This window comes from Pipra filicauda, unplaced genomic scaffold (genome assembly GCF_003945595.2).
Source record: "Pipra filicauda isolate LSUMZ 115617 unplaced genomic scaffold, ASM394559v2 scaffold550_size315814_pilon, whole genome shotgun sequence".
Classification (NCBI taxonomy): domain Eukaryota; kingdom Metazoa; phylum Chordata; class Aves; order Passeriformes; family Pipridae; genus Pipra; species Pipra filicauda.
The window spans coordinates 87,196-111,505 of NW_024104699.1; the positions used below are offsets into that span (position 1 = coordinate 87,196).

The 24,310-nt window shown below is 37.3% G+C and overlaps 1 long non-coding RNA gene across 2 annotated transcripts in view; it reads left to right on the forward strand.

The window, feature by feature from the left end:
* The first annotated feature begins 17,782 nt into the window (after positions 1 to 17,782).
* LOC120324479 overlaps positions 17,783 to 24,310 on the forward strand; it is a 73,728-nt gene continuing 67,200 nt past the window's right edge. For both annotated transcript variants that reach the window (XR_005565828.1, XR_005565827.1), the window contains exon 1: positions 17,783 to 17,911. This is a non-coding gene — a long non-coding RNA (uncharacterized LOC120324479). The remainder of the gene's footprint in view (positions 17,912 to 24,310) is intronic.

Sequence of the window (24,310 nt, forward strand, 5' to 3'; positions counted from 1 at the left end):
AAATTTTCTTCATGTTGAAGGCAAGGGCTATTGAAATTCATACAATGTAACCATACTAATACATGTGGTTATTAAGAGAGAAGGATTGTATAGTCATGCTATTTCTAAGCTATTTTCAAACAAGTCTGTCTCCATTTCCTGACTGCATGAGTTTGAAAGAGCTTGTAGATAGGTTGCCTGAGGTGGGGTGCTTGTCCTGTGTCTTTTTACTTGCTGCTTTCACTGGTCAGTTTAGCTGTAACCTTATGACTTCTTTAAAAACAGGAACAAAAAAGGGCTCTCACGTCTGTATCTGCAATTCTGCACTGTCTACCGCTCCAAGGCCAATACAGCCGGTCCATTGAGAACTGTTCCAGGGAACTCTTCCTCTAAAACTCTGCAGTCCTCAACCAGCATGAGTTCAGTATTTCCTGAAACAAAACTTCTTTGCTTATTTCAAAATTAATCTGTTTATTTTATGGGTGATGGATCTTTGAACCAACCGCAGCTGATAACAAAAATGAAGAAAGCCCAGATACTTAGCATCATATTGCTGTATCTGTTCCTGCACTTTTGAAACACATGAGCACCTTCTATTCACTTAGCTGTGGTGAAATTTGCTTCCAGGAGAGACCTTTCTCACTTCCTTCTGGGCTGGCAAGAGTTTCTGAAGTTACTATCCTCAACACTGCTGCTCTGTAACAAAGGCAGGTGTATGGGTGGCTGACTTCTGTGAGGAGGGAAGCAGCCCCTGGTAAGGTAACTACATATGTGTGCTTTCAACTGGATGCCCCTGGAAGGCATTCATGGGACACATTATCCCTGGCAGTAACCTGCCCCATATACAGTCAGACAGCAGGGAATGAAAGAGGTGCTCAGTTTTGTTGTTTAACAGTGTTGTCTCTGCCAGTTTATGCAGGAATAGAACAGAAGGTTGCCTTGAGAGAGCTACTTTTTCTTCAAGTTTCTATACTAAGCTGAACAGCTATCTTTGATACCAATCATCTTTTTTTTTTTTTTACGACACCTAGAGATAAGGATAAAGTGCATTCCCAAAATAGAGGAATTGTGCGGTGCGTGTTGCAGAGCTGTAAAATTTCTTGAAAGCTTTGGGATGCTAACCTCGTGAAATCTCAACTTTGGTAAAAGTTGAATGCAGGAACTTGCCAGCATTCACTTTTTCAGTTGTTATTGCTCTGTTTATTGATCTTTTAAGTATTGCATATTGGATGCAATCTGTTTAACTTTTAACCTCCATGGAGTATGATAGTGTTTAAATCGCCCAACTTGCTTAACAGGAGGACAAAAGAAGAGAGGGGAGAATGAGCTTGAACAGCAGGGCAGGAATGAAGACAACAAATTTAGCTGACTTCTAGAATTGCAGCTGGAATGTTGTGGAATTTGATACAGATGGAAAATAGAAGTTGAAAAGCACAAAATTTCCAGTGTGGGTGCCATTTTGAGTAGGCTGTGTGGGTGGAGAATGGTGCTAAATGCCAAGCAGGCAAGTAGAACCGAGAGTCTTTCCAACTAGTAACAGACAGCTAGCAATGGGGGGAGAGGGGGCTGGGGAAGTGGTTTAAATGTCTCAGTGCAGCTGTTTTGTCATAAATCACTAATACTTACCGGTAAAGCTCAACTCATCTGCACTTGCTACTTTTTTTGTCCATAGAGTTCTTTTCCACAGTAGTTTCAGCATTATTTTTATCGTATCCCTGTTTAATGTCTTGCTGTGTGTAACCAGATGGTTCATGTGGCTCTAAATCTTTTTTTGGTCAGACTGTATGACATACAGCAGGTCAAAAGTGGGTTTGAGTATTGTGGTTAACTACCATTCTTCTGTATGAAAGTAGCATCACTTTTAAGAATGAAGTGCTGTTCCTTACAGAGTGGGCACATAATATTAGTGTTAGTGGACATCTCTGCTCCTGCTTTGTTCTCAGATTGTCGGTCCAAGTTCTGATGCTTTGTTTTGGCATCAGGCCTAGGTCCAGGAGCAAATATTTTCATTTACTCCAGATGTATTTCCTGTATGTTCACGTGACTCTCCTTTAAAAAAAGACTGAACATGCAGCAAATAATTCATAATTTTTAAAAAAGGTTTTCCCTCCAGTAACTTTTAAGAGGCAGTTCTCTGCCTTGAGACACATGACAATATTTAAACTGTCTGATATGTTATCATACAGAGGAAAATGAGAAGGGCAAAGTTATTCTGCTTGATAGTCACTAAGTATTGAGAATATCCTTGTCTACCTGTCAATTAAAGATGGTTCCCAAATGACCTGAAAGAATCTGTTGTTCAAAATGGACTTGTGCTCCTTTGATGGCAGAAATCCTTTGTAATAAATGGTCCAAAACTTTTCTTCCCTCATGTTAGGTTTTAGATGAAGCTGCAAAAGGTTTTGAATATTTGTATGAATAATAGTTCTGGATCAATTTTGAACTAAGTGAGGGTCATTATTAGCAAAAAAAGTGTTCCTTAATTTTTCAGAAGAATCTTACTGATAAAATGCAGAGCACTTCTGTTGTAATACAAACAATTTAACTCTATCTGTGTGTGTAGGAAATGGGGTATAAGGGTCGTAATCACTTGGTTTTATTGTTCTAGGAGAACCCTTTTGTTAGTCTTCAGCTTCTGAGAGGAATGTTGTAGTTCCTGCAGTCCTGTCCTCTACAAAAGACTACAAGAATCCCACACGATAATATTTAAAAGTCTACTTTCAGCTACAGCTGGAAAGTACTAACTTTTTGCATACTAAGTATGCTATATGTAGTGTTTACCAAAAGTGGAAATGACTCAGTTCTACAAAGTTCCCAAGTTTATTGGTGGTTCCCTTCAGAGAGAACTGACACTGCAATGTATGTGGTAGTTACCTCTGCGAAAGAAGCAGATGTGTTCTTGTGTTTGAAATTTAGTACTTGAGAGCAATGTTGGGTGTGAGGTAGTAATTGGGAAGTTATTTGGGATGCAAAAGCAGTGAAATGGGGATGAGTCTTTATATAGGTAGAAAGCATAACCATGTGTTGTTGCTCATAAATAATATTAACATCAAGTTTTCATTTCACTGAATTTTAAATTATAACTAAAGGGCTTCAAGAAAGATCGTTTCTTCTTTTATCCTACACATATGTAAAGGATTTGGAATGCAGTCCTGGTGCTTGCAAGTTTTCCCACTGCAGCTGGGGGAGAGACGTCATAATGCTGATGTCTGTTCACAACTGGTTGCGTTTTGAAATCATAGCCCAAGCAAAGGGAAATGCATAGTTTTACCACCTCTCCCAGCAATCGTCACAAGAAACACTGACTCAGACACACCTGTGAGTCAGAATTCCTCTAGCTTCCTTCCTGCAGCCTTGTAGTAGTAATTTGCCTCTTATTTCACCTATAACCTTTACTGCTGTTCTCAACCTCTGCATTGTCTCTCTTAATCTGAACAGGCAGCAGAAGTGAAACTAAGCTGTCTCTTACTGTCCTCATCCAACTCATCTATTCTGAAAAGAGGGCAAACAGTCAGAAAAGTACTCTGTTCCTCTGTGCTTGAGCGCAAAATTTGAGTAGACAGTAAAGAATTATAAAGGGACTTCTCTTTTTCTCTGAACTGATAAGTAACCAGGTCATAAGCTACATAAACAGGAACTGTACTGAAGAAAATCAAAGGTCACAATGTTTCTTAAATGCAGTGGAGAATCTTACACAAGCTGCTTTGCTGAAGGATAGTCCTGTGGTTTATTTAAATTAGTTTCCTTCCCTCTTGTTTCACAGGCAGTTGTGCTGTTGACACAGCCTCTGTTGTTGCATTACAGTTTTACTTTTCAGAACATAATTCACTATTGATTTTTAATATCCTCTTAAAAGCACTAACTCTTTCAGCTTATTTTTTTTCTAACATGAGCCATTTATTTCGGTGCTTTTCTTTTTTGGTTGTCTGCCTTGGTTCCTCTAAGGGGCCTGATAGAAGTGCTGAATTACCTGTTTTGCCGAGATATTTCAAGCTGCATAACTGAAATAAGAGATAATTTCAGAAGAAAAATAACATCTTTGCATTGATTATTGCAATGGTAGAATACCTAATTAGACATGCAGACAATAATCTCTAATAAGTGGAAAAAAAGTCCACTCCACAATATGTTTAGACATCAGTAAGAAATGAAATGAGTTAACAACATGAGAAACAAATGGTCTGTGGTTAATTCAATCACTTCCTTTGCTACAGAAAAGCAGTCATCAAGTTTTAGAAGGCTTATTCAGATGTGACGGGGACAACCCCTAAGCAACAGTAGCAGGAATATCCACCGCTAATCATTTCCCTTTGCCAGTTTTTATTCCAGTCCTGCAATTGTTCTGCTCACAAAAAGGAAATATGAACGACTGTTTTGTTTGAGCAATGACAGTTGGACTAAATGTTCAAAAGTACAGCTGCTGAAACTTCTTAGAGATTTAAATTTCTATTAAAAATACTCTATAAGAAAATGCAGCATATGTAAGATAACTGGCAAACCTTGTGCCGAAGTTGTCTTTTGCTTTTCTGTTATTAAGCACAACCTGCTTCAAGCTGGGGAATACTGGAATAAGAAGTAAAGGTGTTAAAATGCTAAGCACGTTTTGTTTTAAGAGAACAGTAGGACAGAATAAGAGAATTCTAGGCAAGTTTTGGTTTCTTAAAATTCAGCATGGTTTCAGCATCCATAACATATGGATCTGATTTTGAGTCAGATGAAGAGATCAGAAAACTCATTAAAAAAATAAAAAATAAAAAAATTTATCATCTAACCCAAAATCTAGTAATGATAGTCTGAGGGCTTGGTCCTGGCAGATCTGAAACAACTCTGATCCTGTTTCAGTATCAAGTCTGAATTTGGCTGTTGTTCAAAATACAGATTAAGAGAGTCCATCTGTGGCAGATTTTTCATTTTAAACAGCTTATTCATAACTTGATAAGTAGAGTCATTATTTCCTCTTCACCCCACATGCCAGGGCTTTTATATTGTGTGGACATTTCATTGTGCATTAACTTTTTGGACACGAAAATGTCCTGTTTAAATTTGTGAATTCACTGTGTAGAACTGTTCTTTCTCTTTTTAACCAGTTGAAGCATCTCTGCAAGCATTTAGGAGTAAAACCTTAAACTGTTTTTCTTTGTAAACACTTAACTCTTAGCAGCTTGTTGAAAAGTTTGGCATTGTTGAGCAAACAATTCTTTGATATGTTCTGCTTAGGTTGAGAGACAGTCTGCCTGGATTAGATATTAATTCAGGACTTCTTGCCTTCAAGGACTTGTCTTCCTGAGCAGTTGATAGAGTCTTTGCTTACCTGACATCATCATCAGTGGGCAAGAAATTTTGCAGTAGGTGATTACAACCCATGCACCAATGACGCACACTGAAGTGGCTCGAGAAGAGCAGACCAAAACTACGCAGTTTTCAAGGTAAAAAGGGCAGAAGAGTTAGGTACTAGGAATCCCAGAGCAAAAGTAGCTTCTGTAATGCACCATGATGTCTACTGCTGTGGTGCTCTGTCAGTGGATACTGGTCACATCTTTATGACATTTAATGAAAGTTTTCAAAGAAGCCTCTTAGTCTGATTACTAACAAAAGATCAGCACTTTTGCTAATGGTAACAGGCTTTCAGTGTAGCATCTATGCACTGCAAGAAGAAAAATGCATTGTTCGGTAGTCTGTGTTATAGATATATATAATTAGCTGTATTTCCATCTTTGGACAGAATTTGGATCTTTATTCTCTTTAATCCCTCTACCAGATATTTTTGCCAGTTACATTCTATGATGATTTACGATAAGCTTCTAGCATTTGTAGAAACTCTTTTCTTAAGCACCTAGTTATTGTCTATAGTCAAAATGTTTTGGTTTGGTTTGTTTTTGGTTGGATGTTTTTGCCATAAGCCATGAAAATCTGCTAGGACAGCTACTCAAAAACTGTGAAACAGAACTAAATTCAGGGGAAGAAATAGAGTAGTTTCTGTTTTTTGGGGTTTTTTTTAAGTTACATTTAATTTAAAGGCTAACATACCGAATCTCCAAGTGTAGGTGGAAATACTAAGGGCAAGTGACATGAAGTAATAGATCATTATCATCTATAATCTCTTCCAAGCATGTCTTCTGTCAGGTGAGTAATGAGTTTGCAAGAAGTCTGTCAAGTGCAGCATAAACTATGAACATGGTTCAGTTAAAAAGAGGTATATTGTATTAAAGAATACATTTCACATGGGTATTTATAAATATATTTATCAGATTATATTCCTTTAGTAAGCTATTTGTAATAATTCATCTTCTGTGTTATTGCTGTTTGTTTTATTAACAGACTGTCTCTACACCTGACCTCATACACTCTGTTAAACTGAATAAGAGTCTGCATTACTAGCAGCAGGAGTGGGATTGATAGTCCATTCTCTCTCTTCCCCTTTTTTTGACATTTACCACTAAAATTTATATGTTTGGTAAGCACCTCAGATATAAGTTTTTGACTGCCTTCTGGCCAGTCTACTTTCAAATAAGCCTCGCAGGATCTGTAATCCACATTACATAGACCATTAGTGGATGGAATTCTTTTCAGAAGCAGGAAATGGTAGCAGCTGAATAGGAACATATTTTTTCACTATACCAGAGGTTCAAAGCATACTTTCAATGCCCTAGCATGTTTTCCTGTTTGTATTTTTGTTTCTGTAATTTATTTACATGCTTTTGAAAATGAGCTTGTGCATGATTTTCTCCAAGAATTGAGCCACCAACTATTTGGGTCAAACTCTTACCTGTAGAAAGTATTTCATCATGGCTGCATCCTTTTCAGGATAGGTATATACAACTTAGCAGGCAAATGTTTTAAAACCCTTAATTTTATTGCATTTGGAAATATAAGTCTCTGTGAAGGAGACTTACAACCTTGAATGATTAGAAAGTGGCAATGGTAATCCACTGAAAGTAAGTGTAGCTCATTTTTTAAAATACATAGAAATTATATATATGTAGTATTTTGGTGACTCTGAATATCTTAAAATATCTGACAGCTGTGGAAATCTTGTGGTTTCTTTTGCCACATATGTTGGACAGTATCCCTAATGAGGATTGTAGTCATTGCAAATTCATGTTCTAAATAATTTAATCAGTCTCTGGCGGTGTGGCTTCATGAAGATCTTGACTTAGATTTTGAAAGATGCCTGTGGTTACTTTTCAGAAGTTGACTTAAATTTGGGAGCCTCAGGTTGCCTTTACAAATAGGAGTTAGAAGCCCCTATTGTGTCCTTTCTGTTAGGTGGTTTATAGGAAGCCATGCGTGGGTGTTCCAAGCTAACCTTATAAAAGAATTTTCTATGATATATTCCAACTATGTGCATAAGTTTGGACTGGGACACTTAGATGCAGGAAATCACTGATGTGTTTGCAGGATTGACATCTAGAGGAAACAAGAAAATTGGGAACATATGGTGAACATAGTTCTAGCTCTTTACTGGATCATTCCTGTGAAAGATTAATATGTCAGTGTTATTTACAGTGAAGAGAGTGTTGCCAATCTCTCTTGGTCATCCAGTAAAACAAAGCATGTCTGTCTCTGTACTATAGAGGTGAGTGAAGGAACTTTGCAGCCTGCACCACCAAACCCAATCCAACTGCAATACTACAAATCATTTCCACTGCTAAAGTCTTTGCTTCTTTCAAGGACTCTATTCCAGTGTCACCTTAAGCAGAATAAGGCCTGGAAAACATAACTGATTCTTTTCCAATAAAAATGTCTCGTTGTCCCTTTTTTGGGAATGCTATAAGGAAGTATGCTGTGTATAAAAGGACTTCCTTCCAAATTTAAGCAGGAAGAGAAGTACAAGTTTGTATACAAGGATGGAATTAACTGCAAACTTTCTTTTCCTTTCTTCCTCCCCTTTGTTTTTTGTTGGTTTGTTTTTTTTTTTTTAATTCTGTAGCTGGCATCAAAATGGCAGCAGGAGCAAACTCATGTTTCTGTGTATTAAGAAAAAGGGAATGGGAACTTGAGGCATCAGTGCACATTCTTCATAAGTTAACAAGACAAAGATCAAGGCAGTTTAAGATCTGTGTTCAGTCTTTAGTGCTCTTCATGAAGCTGCTTACAAAGGGCTTCCTTTTGTTTTACTGCAGTATAATTTTTAATGCTGCTGACACACTTGGATGCTGAAATTCAACCTCTGGTCATTCACAGAGCAGATAGACAGCTGCAGTTGTGTTTTCTTGAGACTGTTCCAGAAGTTATACTTCTCCCTGACCTTTGGGGACCACTTATTTAAGAATGTGGAGAACTTGGTGTCAGTATTTATACAGTCCTTGGACTCTTTTCTAAGGTTATGCAAAATGTCTTGGCAGCATTGTCATAGCAGCCACCTCTCACTTGAAACTGAACACTGATCATCAATTTTACACACAGCTGCTTTTTCTTTCAGACTTGTAGAGATTGGAACTGGTGACCCGTGGGTGACCTGTGGGTAGAAATGCTTTGTATGCCAGTATTGATGTGCTTATCTAAAAGGTAATTTTATTAGAGTATAGTCAGCAGTGGCAGTGTAGGGAGGTAATTTCATGCTTAATTTTGACAGTTAAGTTAGGTGCCTATTTCTTTCAAGTAAGGTGGGGGAGGGGAGCTGGGCTCATTAATTTAGTTTTCTGAATCGTAACAAAGAAGCTGAAAGTAGCTTAATCCTCTTAAATATGTACACTGTACAAGTCTGTAGTGCTTGTGAGTGAAAATGCAGCATAAAGAAGTCACTGAGTATCTATCTATGCCATCATCACTTTAACTCCTTTGCCATAAGTAAATGTGCAGTCACTTTGACTGTAAGTTCTCGAGGACTGGGAGACATTTAAATATTGGTATAAGTATTGGCATATTTTTATTCACTTTAGGCCATATTATTCCACTTTTGTTGAAATGCAGGATCTTAGAATCTGGTCTTAGATAGTGAACAGGTATGAATGCTTATGGTGCTCTGCAAACATTTGATTTATTTAGTAAAGGAATGCAATTGAACTGTTTTAGCAGTATTTATAGTTTTTAAGAGCTCCTGGAGAATAATAGGTGAAGACAGGAGAAATTAAGGTTTTACAGTAATCCTGTTCCTTCTTGAGCACTTTCCTTATAATCTATACTAGTATATTATAAGTAACCCTGTATGTATTCCAGCTCTTAATGAATCATCCTGAACATAAAAAGTAAAGCTTCCACTTATATAGAAAACTGAGTAATTTCTGAAACTTTTAAGGTTTGGAATTGTCCAACAGTGTGGTTAATTCCCATGTGGTGTATATTTCTATTCCTTTTTTTGGCGAATGAGTATATTTTGGTTCCTCCTTAACATTTACAGGAAAAGGAAGCAACAATGCTATTAGCGCCCTGAGTCTGGCTTTTTGTTTTGTTCCAGAGTTGCTAGCCATGAGAGTGAGTATGTCACTTGGCAATTTGAAAGGCTTTACCTCCTTGAAAAAGTACTTACTTGCAGCACCCTATAAGGACATGAGTTCTTTCTTGTTGAGCAACAAGTTTTTGCTAGTAGGGACAGTTATTTTTGTCTCTTGGAATTTTCAAGTTTTACAACTTTATACTTTTTTCACAGCACTTTTGTGTACAGAGAAGTTAGGCTCTTCCTAATCTGAAAATTTAGGGATCAAACTGCATCAGTAACAGAATAGGAAGCAGCTCAAACAACAGAAGTATTTTATCATTGCCTCTGTAAAACAAAACAGTCAAACTGGGATTAAGTTTCAAAGGTTCATTTCTAAGCTGTGTTAGGTTTTAATTAGTGAAAGAAACTAGTGATTTTCATTTTCGTTTATTTGTCTATAGTTATTTACTATACTAAACATGCATAGGTACATTTTAGGTTAGACTGTCACTTCAATTCTAATTCAGTGTTTACAGTTTTTCAAGTTTTATTTTATTTTAAAAATATATTTCAACTAGTATCAGTAATAAAAACACCTTGATAACTAAAGTTTTCTGTCTGAATTAATTGCATCAGTGTAATAAAAAAATATAGGGTTTATTTACTTAAATGCCATTCCATCCTTTAATACAGCAGTTTTTTAGTAACTTCTCAGCAACTATATTTCATTCTAGGGAGGTTCTGAAGTCCTTTTTCCCCCTCCGCCCTCGTAATATTTCTTCTTTCCCCTAAACTCAAAGGATATAAAAAAATAGATTAAAAAGATTTAAAACAATCCCTCTGAATCATCCTTTGTCGGACAGTGACTCCATAGTTCTGGTTTTCCCCATTTTAAAATTACTAAGGACCATATCATACTGTCCATTGCAAGGAACACTAATGAATTTTCAGAAACCGTGGCTAATTTGTGTTGTAAGAGGAAGGAAATAGCAACATGTGAAGCATTCTATCTTACTTAGAAATCATACCACATTTTCTCAATATAGAGAGTCCTGTGTGATTGAGGGGGGGGGAGGTAGATTTCTGCCTACTTATACAAGGAGCAGCATTGCCTTCCCTCTAAATTTTATTCCATGTTCTATAATGCCTGATGTAGTTACCTGTGCTCTGAGGTCCAGCTGTGCTGACTCGTGTGATTACCTCAGGAACCCCTGAGTTCACTGCTAAAAGAAGCTTCTGTCACAACAGTAAAGAAACACCTGAGAAATGCATCTCCTAAACACCCCTACAACAGAAGTCGGTTCATTCTTGCAACTGATTATTAAAAATGGCAGCTTCAAACAAACCTCTGATAGTTGCATGTTTGGGGCTGCCTAGGGCTGTCTGTTCTGAAACAAATAAATTAAACCCAACATAGAGGTTGAGATGGTTACTTAGAGACTTTAAAAGTCAGGTGGCCACAGAGCCTGTATTTCTTAAACAAAGTATCTTGCAGAGCCTAAATTCTGTCGTGCACGTCATATCCTGAGCTAGAGATTGGGTCTCAAACTCTGATTTCAGCATAGCTGGCTCAGAAAGTTAAAAGTCTGCAGAAACATGCTAAAGGGTGACTTACATGCTTTATAGCTCTGCATGCCTAGCATGTGGTGGTTTCAAAACAGTCTACATTGACAGGAATACCCTATAGAAACTAGTTTTCTAGCAATGCAATGAATTTTTGGAAGTTATCTTGTCCTTTTATATATCCTCAACCTCATACATTCCCTCACTCTCTTTCCCCATTAAAAGGAGACATAAAGTTTGTTGGTTCTTACTTACTCTTTTTTACATACTTTCTATTTTAATATGAACAAAGGTTTTTCCTCATGGTATATGATTCAAAAGAGCAGTCAACCGTTTCTTTAGCTCTAAAGTTGTTAAAATGGATTCTGGGTTAAAAAGAACTGGTTCCCAGCCTGTGTCTATAAACAGTTGCTTCAGGCTAAAACTTGAGTTTCCTTTCTTGAAGGAGCCCAGGGGAGGGATCCTTGTTGTGGCCAGATGTGTTACATGATTATCTAATGAGGCTCACCCTCTTCCCGTCTCAGTTGAGTTCAGTGCTACCTGGTCTCAAGACTCTCAGTACTCAACCACAGGCTGTCATGTTTTGAGAGTGACTGTGTTCCCCATAAATTATATATGGATCCCATTTTGATGTCTCAAAATGGGTTAAGTGGTTCCAGGCATTTAAATTGTTGCACAATGTGGATGCTCAGTTGTCCCCCTGATGATACGAATAAAATGAAAGCCATGCTAATGCCATAAGCCACTTTGTCTTGCTTTTCTTTTGTAGTCTGGTTGTTACTAAATGCTACGTATTTGGTGAAATGTCCTAATAGAACACATTGCTTTTTAATTTAAACAACTGAATTTTTTGTAAGTCCGTCAGTAGCTATTTTTATTTTTATATGCACACTGGATCAAGCAAATTGCAGCTTGAAGTGGTTGTTGAAGTCTCTATGATATCAGCAAATGACCTAAGTGTAACTTTGGGAAGTTTTTTGCACAAGTTCCAGGAGCTGAAGGGCAACTGAAGTAATAAGTGATGATGACTCATAAGGAATAAAAGGAGCTGAAGCAGGAAATTACGGGAAAGACTGTAAGCTATGGCTTTTCCCCTCTGTGATTTTAGGACTATTTTTGTTGGAGAGAAGGAAACTTTTGCATGCCTAGAGAGAAGGCGAAATGACCAGGCAAATAGATATCCTTAGAGAACAATGCAGGTGAATGAACCACTAATGACTCCCAAATTCTGGTGCAGAAAGAACCAGGAACTGGCCCTTTTATTTTCTTTTCTCTTTTTCTTTCTCTCCCCCTTCCAGTAATCAAATGCACTGAGATTAGAGTGCATCCATACTGCCTTCAATTGAAGTTATTGTTAGTCTGCCACCAGATTCTTCAAATTAGAGCTACTGAAGGAGTTCAAGCTACCCTCAGTATGACTGGACTGTGAAAGACTGTGAAATCTGGCTTTATAATTTACTGTATCTGGGGTGAAAGATGCAAAATGTTATGACCAGTGTCTTCCTGAGCCCTGTTACATATAGAGATATACAAAAGCTGTTCTTGAAATTAGGATAAAAGAAGACATTACTGCTTTCAACAAAACAGACATAGAAATAACAAAAGCAAGCTAGATGTAATTTCTCGTTAGTATAACATGTCTTCCCTTCCAATGTCTGTCAGATCTTCAGAAAGCTCTTTTTGAGATGGGCAGAATTGCTCTATATAGCTGGCTGAATTCGAGGTGGATGTCTGTGCTTGTGTATCTGCAGAGACCTAGCAGCCAAGAAAGATTTAATCATTTGAAAGACAGAATGAAAAAAAAAAGTATTTTGAGGACCCTCATAAGATAATCCTTGTATTACAAAAGCTCTCTTCCTGCTCCTCACTGTGAACGCAGCAAGAAAACATTTACCTGCACCTTCCCTGTGCGTAGCCTGTGTTAGCATAACTCATCCACGCCCGCAAAGGCACACAAAACTGTTTTGCTTTGTGCTGGAATAGTGCCATCCAGGAGTAACAGCCAAAAGAAAAAATTCCTTTCAGTGACATTCATTGCCCTAAGCCAAAAACAAAGCACAAAGATACACTTTTCTCTTTACCGCTTGTGAAGGTGGAGGCAGTGCCAATATAAACCATGACTGAGGCTCTGGAATGATGCAAGTCCATGTCACTACTACAATTCAGTGATGCAACCTGAGTTTACGTTACTAACTTAAGGATTCAACCAGTTTAAAGCTTTTGGATAATGAGAATTATCTTAAAGTATTCCTACTGGTTTATTTTCCTCATTAACATGTGTTTCCTACCCACATCTCATTCAAAGCAGACAGTCCTGGTTTGCTTCTGTTTGCTCTGTAAATTTGCATAAGGACCATTGTTTGAATCAGCACTCTGATCTAACACTATAATGAAACACGTTGCACTCCCCCTTAGAAACTGGGGAGGAAAATGCTGATATGTTCATATAATTTATATTGATATATACTAAATTAACTGATGTTAATCTTTTAAGGTGGGGAAAAGAAAAAGCTTATAAAAATGAAAAGCAATGGGTAATTTCTATGTCATCTTTGGGGAGAATGTGCTGTTCTGTATCTTGCTTCTCTACAAACTGCTCAAACTTTTAGAGTTATGATGTCAGTCATTAACCGATCGTTCATTGCATTGTGTGTTCCCCCCAAAATGGATTAAGTACTGACCATGAGACCAGACAGGGAAATAATGCTAACATGTCAAATTAACTTGTAAATAATTTTTTTTGGCTGTTTTGTATGTACTTTGTGAGCCCTGCTGTACTTCAGTGAGAGGAATATCTTTCAGCCTGGACTGGAAGACCTACTACAGCATCTCCCTTTTTCACAATACCTTATGGACACCAGAAGGAATTGCAGATTTGTAGTTAATACAAAGGCTCTCGTTCTACTCCATCTCCCCCCTTATTTTTTTTTTTTTTTTTTTTTTTTGCCATGCAGTCTTAAAGTGAAGATCACACTTTTCTGGCCTTTAGCAGCTTGCATGGTGTTCTGGGCAATTGGATATGGAGAGCATACTGGAACATCACTTGTGCTGTCATCTGGACAGGCTGGATTGATGGGTCGAGGCCAATGGTATGAGGTTCAACAAGACAAAGTTCCAGTTCCAGCACTTGGGTCACAATAACCCCATGCAGAGCTGCAGGCTTGGGGCAGAGTGGTTGGAAAGCGGCCCAGTGGAAAAGGACCTGTGGATGCTGGTTGACAGCTGGCTAAACATGAGCCAGCAGTGTGCCCAGGTAGCCGAGAGAGCCAAGGCATTCTGGCTTGTGTCAAAAATAACGTGGGCAATGAGAGCAGGCACTGGTGAGGCTGTACCTTGAGTCCTATGTTCAGTTCTGAGCTGCTCATTACAAGAAAGACACTGAGGTTCTGGAGCATGTTCAGAGAAGGGCAATAGAGCTGGTGAAGGGTCTGGAGCACAAGTTTCATGAGGAGAGGCTGAGGGAGATGGGTTTGTTTGGCCTGGAGGAAAGGAGGCTCTTTCGCTCTCTACAAGTACTTGAAGGGAGGTTGTAGCAAGGTGGAAGTTGACCTCTTCTCACAGGAACTTGCGACGGGACAAGAGGAAATGGCCTCAATCTGCACCAGGGGAGGTTCAGGTTGGACATCAGGAAGATTTTCTGCACTGAAAGGGTGGTTAAGTATTGGAACAGGTTGCCCAGGGAAGGGACGGAGTCACCACCCCTGGAAGTGTTCAAGAAATGACTGGACATGGCACTTAGTGCTATAGTGTAGTTGACATGATGGTGTTTGGTCAAAGGTTGGACTTGATAATCTTAGAGGTCTTTTCCAACCTTAATAATCCTATGATTTCACATTATGTATATTACACTACTTATAAATAATGTCATAATTATACTATGCTGCAGGCTCAGAGTAGCCTGTGCCTCAGGTACTATGTTTTATGCCTTTTTTGATTACTTCCTTGTAAAGCTTCAAAAGGGAAATGAGATTATGCTACAATGAAGGAACACTGCCTACCTCCAGATTTTAGAGTCTTGTACTTTTCACTCAAAACAAAGGTAAGAGTCTTACTGACTTGAAGAAAGGTGTTTTAATTTATCCCAGATGGTATAGCAATGAAGAAACATGAGATGCGTGTCCTTGTATCTGAAGAGAAGGCAAAAGAACAGTTAATTTGAGGAAAATGAAAATCGGTTGGGACAGAGAATTTTAAACTGTGTCTGAATTTGGAGACTCTGATCATCTCAACTTCCAGATCTGGATGAACAATAAACATTTTATCTGCAGTCTAAGAAACAGGTGCACACAAGCCAGCCAAACTTCCCATGGCTTGACATCAGAAATGCATGCACAAATTCAAAAAAAAGCCATAACTTTTATCCAGGTTCTTGACATGAATGATGAGTGAAACAGGAGCCAGAAGTTTATACGTTTGTATACGAACAACTGATATGCAACCTAAATAAATACTGTGGGTAGAGGTCATGGAGTCAGATTTTGAAAGGTTCATGATAGCATTTGTCAGCTGTGTTCATTCATCTAACTTGGAAATTAATGCACAGACACTGCTGAGAATGTGGACACCTTTAAACACCAATAAACTACAATTAGGGTAGCACACAGCAGGGGAATTTGATTAGGAATGCTGATGCAGGACAAACGGTTGCAGATCAGGAAAAGTAGCATTGACAGTCACTAACATGAAATAGTAACAAAAATTTAAGCTGATTTCAGAGAGGAATGAGAAAATATTTAAATTCATACATTTAGGAATTTAAAGTAGAACACTTCACAATGAGAACTATTAAATGTATTAAACCAGAGCTGGTCTGTGATTTATGTAATGCTTACTTAAAAAAAAAATAAAAAAAAAATTGGTCTCTCTCTTGACAAAATCAAAGCTACCTGCTTTTTCTTTGCAGAGTTGTCCACTTTTTGGCTAACTGCATTAAAGATAAAAGCCAAGAAACTCAAAAACTTATATTAATTCTCCAAGTAGTAATTATGTCACTGAGGGGAATGAAACTGCAGATGCCTTTGTTCATTATTTACAAATTTGGTTCAGCATTAAACCCCTATACTATTTCTAAGTACCTTGATATTCTTCTCTGAAAAAATATAAAATTGCATATGTAGCATTTTTCTATTGTTGAATTAATTCCTTTTGGTTGGATTTCTTGGATAATATTGATGCTGCATTTTTCTAAGACCTTCATCTTGTTTTAAAATTTATAAAAGCATCCACAGTTCAACACCAGTGAATGCAGCCTCTACAATAAGCATGTAATCTGAGAATCTGGCCTGTCCTTTTCAAACCAGACAGTACCTACTATCTCACAGCACATTTCTGTACATATTCGGCCAGCTCGTTATAAGCACCACAGCTTTTTTTAACACTGAAAGATTTATGGCCTAGAGGCCATAAAAAAACAGAGGCCACAATTGTGGCTTAAATCATGACTTCCACCTGGGGCCACTGCAGAAAGCAGAGGAAGAGTCAGATGCAGTCTTACTCCCCTTTTTGCTCTGGGTGGTTGTTCTGGAAGGTACCTACTAGACAAGGTATAAAGGCAAAGTATTAGATGATGTAACAGTAACAACAAAATTATCCTATGAGTTCTGGCCAGAAGGTAGAGAGGAAGACTTTCAGAGAGAGCTGAACCTAGAGAGTTTCTTCAACTCCCTCTTCCTAGCCATACATTCTAATTGTCTCTTATATTGAAATAGTCCAGGAGCAGTATGAGTTCTTGTCAAGTTCATGCAAATATTAATTATTCTCTTTGGAAATTAATTATTCTCTGTTTGGAAAAAATCCAAACAAAGGCTTATTGGTGGAGAGGATGCAAGCAAATTTTGTGTTTTAGAGGTATAGATCACCCCATGGTTCTACCTCTTGCTGATGTTATTCTAATGAAGACATATTCAAACTACTGTCTTTTCGGGTGCTTCAGCAGCTAAGTGAATTTTAGTATGTTTGATGATATACTCCACGCATCAGAGCTGCCAAACACTTAAACAAGGTGCTACATTGAGGAGGGGGTCAGTATTTTTTTCACAGGTGATGTAGAATACACCATATGTGCAGTAATCTGCCACCTGCACCTGTTTCTCTCAGTTGAATCTACCTCATGCTCAACTTTAGAAATTTATGTAAATAGATCAGTATCCTATTCCTACAGACTAGCTATTTGATCTTTCAGATTTTGTCTCGTTACTAACTTCAGTGAAATACTTTTCCTACTAACTTCACATTATTTCTTGCCGTTTCTGTCATTTTTCTCTAAGTAGATCTCTGGTTCTACGCTATAGGAATGCAAAGAATATTTCCAGTCTCAGAGCAGTAATTTCAGAAAAGCAAATCTAAATAACAGGAATTTCAGGAAAAGTAATTCTAATTGGTATCTTATTTATCTGTTATTTTAGCAAAGGAAAGTCTGTGATGATAATTTTGCCGTTCAGGTCTCTGATTTGCCATAGGCTCAGAGCTTAGGCTCAGTGCAAACTTTTGTTACCGAGTGACTAGCAGAAGTATGACTCTTGTGTACCTTTTTGTAGTGAAATGATTTTGTCAACTTTAACCAGTAAGCCCCTTCTCAGGTTTATTTCTGTTGGTGGCAAAAAGCAATCACTCAGCCTTGAATACTTTGAAGCTAAATAGATGAGCCCATTCCCAAGGTATCTTGGCCCCACCCTTGTTAAATGAAGTCTGCTGGGACTGGCTCATCTGACCTTTGCCACGTAGGAAGCTACATAGGAAATGTGAGAACATGGGGTTTGTTAACACTAGTGGAATTTGAAGCTTTAATTAATTGTTTTATGGGTTTCCTTCTGTGGTGAAATGATCTCAGTACTCTCTAGTGGTTTACTCTTTCCTCATGCTTTCTCTAGGTGCTGTGAAATGGTTTTTGAGTCTTCATTCCATTATACATGGAATGTTGGTGTCTTCCAAGTGCAGCAAGATGCTGTTGGTGCCACTTAACTCTATAAACTGTGAGCTTATTGGAACTGACAGATGTTTGAAAACTGATAAGTAAGTATTCTTATGCTCTGCAGTTGTTGTTGAGGAGTACAGGCTTCCTTCATCTTGTCTTGTTTTCAGGAAAATAACTTAGATTGATTCTGAACTCTGTCCCCTAGGTTTTCTTACCTCTGAACAAAAAGTTCCAGTGCATATGGGTAGACTTGATCCAGAAGAACACTGTTAAGTGTTTATTAAGACTTAACGACTCCCTCTGTGAAAAATATACCTTCATGTGAATTCAGTGTTTCCCTCGTGTCTGAACTGAATATTTGGACCCATCCTTGAGCTTGAATGCATTTTCAAAGTAATACCTTCTTATTTGAGACATGTTAATCCCCTCGTGCAGCTAGATTACTGTAGGGAATGAGGAGACAAATCGCATGTTGGGTTGAAGGAGGGGAGCTAAAGTGAGTGGGGAAAAATGTAGGGCAAATTCAACAGTTTACAAAATGCTGAATTTTTCTCACTGTTTTTGCAACTTGTTTTCTGAACTTACTGTTTAAGGGATTTAATTAAGTCATTGAACTTGTTTCCTTGTTGGACAAAAAATCTTAAGTGTATTTTTATTTTCCCTGTCTTTCTCTTTTTATATATCCAGTAGTACAGACTTATGAAGTACGGAATTTTTTCTTTTTTTTTGAGCAATGCCAAGTAGGATTATCACTTTTTCTTTTTGGTTTTGGCAATTATAAAATATTCTTCTTTGAAATAGTAAAGGAAGTTTAGAACATATGGTAAAAAAAAAAGGGGTCATTTGAAGTCATACCTTGAAAAGTGATGAGAGATGTGTCATTTTAGGATTTTTATCTTACATCATGTTCATTCTTAAAGGATCTAGGATTTAAATGCTGCTTTATCAGATTTTTTTGTCCCTTGCTAATTTTGGAATATGCTAGTTTGAAGTGACAAATCTTGAATTTTTTTCAAAAGTTTTTTTCAAAATTTGAATAAAAGATATTTGGTTCTGAAAGGAAAAAAGTCGCAGTCACTGTTATTGATGCTCTTGGCATTTTTAGTAGAATGTAGAAGAGAGAACATGCTAGAATTTATACTTAGTTTCAAAGTCTCAGATAACTGTATACTTATCAGTGTGAACTTCTCAGACCACAACAGTTATTTCCTTAGTAGTCAAACTGTTTTCACTATCTTTACAAGCTGTTTTCAAAGATTTGGGATAGGAGGGATACATCATCTGAAATATCTTAAATGCAAGCAAGAATCTCACCAACTGTTTTGAGCTGTGAGTAGCAATGCTTCTGGAACACTAGGTCGCTTTTGCTTAGCTGCTTAGTTGTGATAGAAGATCTAGTCTATGTTTACATTGTTTTTTGTTTGTATAACATTTTAAAAAAAAGTTGCCATTAAAAAAGTAATGTAAGGATAGTAACTGCAAGGGCCTAAAAATTACTGATTTCTGATGCGTTACAGTGACAAATCCTTTCTTTTGTTTGAGTGAATGAGTATAGACTTGGGGAAAAAGATTGTGTTGTTATTATATCAGACTGTGACAATGCACAATGGTTAGAGTGAATATTGCTTAATTAACATAATTTAAAGGGTAATAGTCCAAGTCTTTTATGTTTAGCTTGATCTGTTGTGTTAGTGTGTATTCAAGACATTGAAGTGTTTCTATTTTAAATTCCTTTACTTTGTAGAGTACTCGCCTCAAGGGGTGCTCATGCATAAAGAATTTGTGGTTAATTTCTAAAGTAGTTTTTTGGAATTACTGTGTGCATGCAAATCCTTGTAAGTAGAAAGGAAATTGTTGTTGTACTTTATTTAATGTTACTTTCTATGGGATATACTTCAGTAACAAGTTTCTGTGAGTCTGTGTATGTGGCCTTAGCTAAGATTTACCATTCTTGCCTTGCCCTAAGAGTCTTGTCAGACAGAAGGAGTCTTGGTAGAAAGGTGCCATTTAAGAGGATACCTTTTGTTGCCTTGCAGAAAAATAAAATGACCTAGTAGTATCAGTACAAATAAATGTTTCATAAATTTTGTCCTAGCAATGTGTATACAAAGGAAATCCTGTACAGAACTTGTCAGAAACTTGTCTTGGTTGCCCAAAGCTAATGATGGTAGAGCGATGCAAGCCCATGCACGGGGATAACTGTGGTCTTGTGTAGATTCTAGGACTGTGTGGATTTGCTTCTATTGTTGCCATCTACACAATTTGTTGAGCATGGAGTTTAGTTTTCGTATCTATAATATGGGAATAATCATCCTCCCCATTGGTAATGCACATCTTATGATAAGTAGCTGCTTGTTATGTTGAACACCAGCTGCAACCTATTTTCATTTGTTGTCTTTGGTGTGACTGATCACAGCAGAAGCAGATGTTAGGTCCTACGCAGAGGGGATAATTCAGGATGTGCATCCTTTAGAACACTTTTTGTTAAGCCTGGGAGAACTGGCAATAGTAAATTCAAGCAGAGTTGCAGACCAATAGCACACATTGTAATATGCTATTCTGTACTTAGAGCAAATAGGTGCATTAGTCCCAGGATATCGCATATTTTAAACCATTAAATAGCCATAATGGGGTGATGTATTTGTATAATTACAGCTAGTGGCAGGAACAGAATTTGGAACCTGTGCCTGGGCACTTATAAGGGCTGTGCCTGAGGCAGCTGAATAGAACCAGCTGCTTAAGACTGTGATAGGTACATCAACTATACTTTTAAGACGCCTCCAGCAGCTTCTGCCTTCTACTGCTGCTGTTCTGTCAAAAACTGCTCCTCTGGAGAGCAGTGGTTCCATATTATCTTGTTTCCAACTTCTTAAAACTCAGATTTAGTCTTTACCTTTGAAACTGGTAGTTGTGGTAGTCTGTAGTGTTATATTGTTGATCTACATTTTGGGTCTTTAAATATCAGACAACAAGATGTGTCTCTAATAAGCTGTTTGTTTTTTTTTTTCTTAAGAGAAAGAAATAAAATAACCCCAAACAACAAAATAAAACCCCCACAACTGAATACAGAACTTAGCAGCACAATTTTCCATTTATAAGTAAATAATGGATATCAAAAATACTATTGCATACTTATTCCTGACTTGGTGCTTTTCCACTCCCTGGCCTCTAAAACTGCTCACTGCATTTAGTCTTTGCTGAGTGTATACTTCCAGTCTCAGTCACAAACTGTATTTGGACAAGTGGGCTCAGAGTGTGCAGATCTGGTGGTGAAATACCAGGTGAAACCATAATTTCTAGACTAATTAGATGTCATTTCTAAACATTCTCTTTTGGTTTCTCATTCCCCTGTTGGTTTTAAACCTGGAAGGTGAACTGTCTTTTAGAGCTAGTAACTGATCTGTAGTGATTTTGTGAATGTCTATCTGGAGATTATTCTCTCATAGGAAATCCCCTCTTCTCCTTTAAAATTGAACTGTTTCCTTACACTAGATACAAATGGGTCGGTTTGGTATAAGACTCAAGGGGACATTAATTTTGCATGTGTATATGTATGTGTTCCTGTTGCAGAGAGGCTGGGAGGTTATTATTCATACTACTATTCTTTCTGCTGCCTTTGACAAAATAGCAGCTGGTTCTACTAATGAATGTTTAAGGTGCCCATTTTTTCTCTCCAGTCTCATCCGTGCTGCAGGGATATATATTCTGAAGGGAACATTTCATGACACAATTATTCATGAAATGACAAAATAGTTCCCCAGGTGTAGTATCTGCTTTATTTCTTTGACAGAGGTCTTTCACTCTTTCCTTCTCCTGTGGTCAGCCTCGTGAAAGATAGGGATGAATAATGATGGGAATCAAACCACCTTGAACTTTGGACAGATTCACATCTGAAAAAGAATAGTGTAGTTTCCTAAATGCAGAGGAGGGTTTGCAAAAATCATTTGGTATTCCTCTTAGCTTGCCAGTGGGAAAGTCAGAAGTAAAACTCCTAGAGTTTAAGGAAAACCTGGCTATTGCCAACATTTAACCTTTGTCATTCAGGTTAGAAATGGCTTATATAATAAATACATATCCATCCAGTATTGGCCATGATACCAAATTGTTTTCTTGATCAGTGCAGGCTGTTGAAATTTAAACTGTTTCTAAAAGCAGTTGACTGGCTGAAGTATTAAAAACTGAAATTAATTTCTTTAAAGTAATCTTATTGAAACTGTAACTTCTGGTAATTTATAGGCTTTTGATTTATATACTGTGAAAACAACTGTTAACAAACAGTACATTCACACACAATTTCACTTATTTTAATGAAAAAACCACAAAAACTCTACTGGAATAAATATAAAGAATAGATCACTGCTTTAAACTGCAATAATTATAACTTCACAAGTTCACAAAACTTAGGTTAAGAAATGAACAGTCCAATAAACGATGTTTTTTGACTTTTTTTTCTATTGCGTTCATGCTTTAACACTTTTTTCCAGAGGTCTTATAATTCCTTCTACTTTATTTATAAATATACAAAAATATTCAGTTCAGCTGTGTGATTTGGTCAAGATTTTCTGAATATTATGTTACTACTAATGAAGGTTAGAAAATCGGATGTGACCTGATACTTATACCTTCCATTACAAATTCATTCAGTATCTTTTGAACTTTTGTCCTGCTTGCTCTTATGAGTCATGTTATGGTAGCACCTGTAGGAAATCAAGTACTGTATTAGGACTTTGTACTGTAAGAGAACACCCTCTCTTAAACTGCCTGCCAATTCCAGTGTAGATTTACACGGTTAGTTATTGTTTTCTTCTCTCCTTCTCCCAGCTGTTACCAAGAGCTAAGAATTTAGGTATTGTTTGCTTATCTTTGGTGTAAAAAAAAAAACCCAACCAAACAACCAAACAGAACCCCCCCCAAAAATTAGTTTATCATAAGGGATAGTATGAATCAGGGAATCAGAGGGAGATATACTAATAAGGAGGTATTGGCACTTCTTTGTGTGGCATGTATCTCACAACAAAGCAGTGGGTGAAAGCAATGACACTACCACCGTTGGCCATCCATTTCTTGGATGTATCTAATGGTGATGTATAGTTTGAAACAGGCCTTACTGGCTGATAAGCTCCTGAACCACTGCAGGTGATGCAAATGATGCTTTTTATTTGAATGAATGCCTATGTACTTTTCAGGTATTTTTGGGTCATCTCTAATTACCTACAGCCCTTTCCCATTTTGCCTTCTTTAGTGCCTTGCTAAAACCAAAAGAGCTAGAGGATCCAGTTTCATGGTCTCTCCTGGAGTTTCTATGCAACAGAGACACTAGTAATGGAAGCTGCTTAGCATTATCCATCTCTTAACACTTTGGAAGCATTGGTTCTGGGTTTAGTTTCCTTCCCTCCTGTCCACCTTTCACCTTTTTAAAGGATATGGTATCAAAACTGATAATGTTCTTTTGAGTTAAAATCACTGATGGGATAGAACAACAATACAGATTTTTCATGATCCCTTCCCTGAAATGAAGAAGTAAAAGGAGACGAGGGGCTTATATTACCTATAATAAATCTGCAGGATCCATAGGCATCTGTACTGCTTTTATGAGCACATGTGCAATCACAAACTGAAATTAGAGAGAGTTAGTAACGCTGTGCTATACAAACACCTCTCTCCTTTATCATTTTCAAAGCACTGTGCAAACACTACATGTAGCTGCAATGGTCAGTGGTAATTTTACCCAGCTCTTTATTTTGCAGTTTGAACATGCATTTACCTATTTTATTGATCCATAAACGGAAGCTAAAAGTGGAAAAAAGCCCAAGCTATCTCTACTAAAGCCAATGGGGAGGGTCTCTACCTCTTTTAGAACAAATTGGGTCATATTCTGAGCATCTTGAGGCCATGTAATAAATAGTTTATACAGGTAGGAGTGGAACAAAGTCACCGTGTCATTCTATAATAATGTTCTAACTGCTCAAAATCAAAAGCATAGTGTTAAATGTGTCATTTTTTTAATGTCAACTGTGTATTTTTTTATGAAGCAATCATATTTTAATTTTTTTTCTTTTGGTTTTCTAATATTTAAGAGATTCTTAAAGATATATGGTCAAATTTTGTCCTTTGTGCAGCTGAAAATTAAGTGTGTCCATAAATGGAGTAATGTATCATGCATTTTCCCTGGTGTATCAGAGAGCAAAGTTTGGCTCTTTTGATGTTACAAAACCCTCAAGTTCTCTTAGATGGCCGTTAGACTTCATCCATTTGTTTATTAGTGGTTTTAATGCTGAGCTGTAGATTTGGAATAAAGAGTAAATTATTCCTGATTTCCATAGTGCCATAAAGTAAGTATTTAAGAAAAGATAAACAAAAAACAACACAACCCCCAAATTTTTTTTCTTCTTTGTATCTTTTTTTAATCTGCCTGTGAGTTTTAGAGGAAAGAACTTTTGATGGTAGGGATGATTTTGTGTTTGCTTGTGACAGCCAAAGTGGGTTGAGCTTTTGAT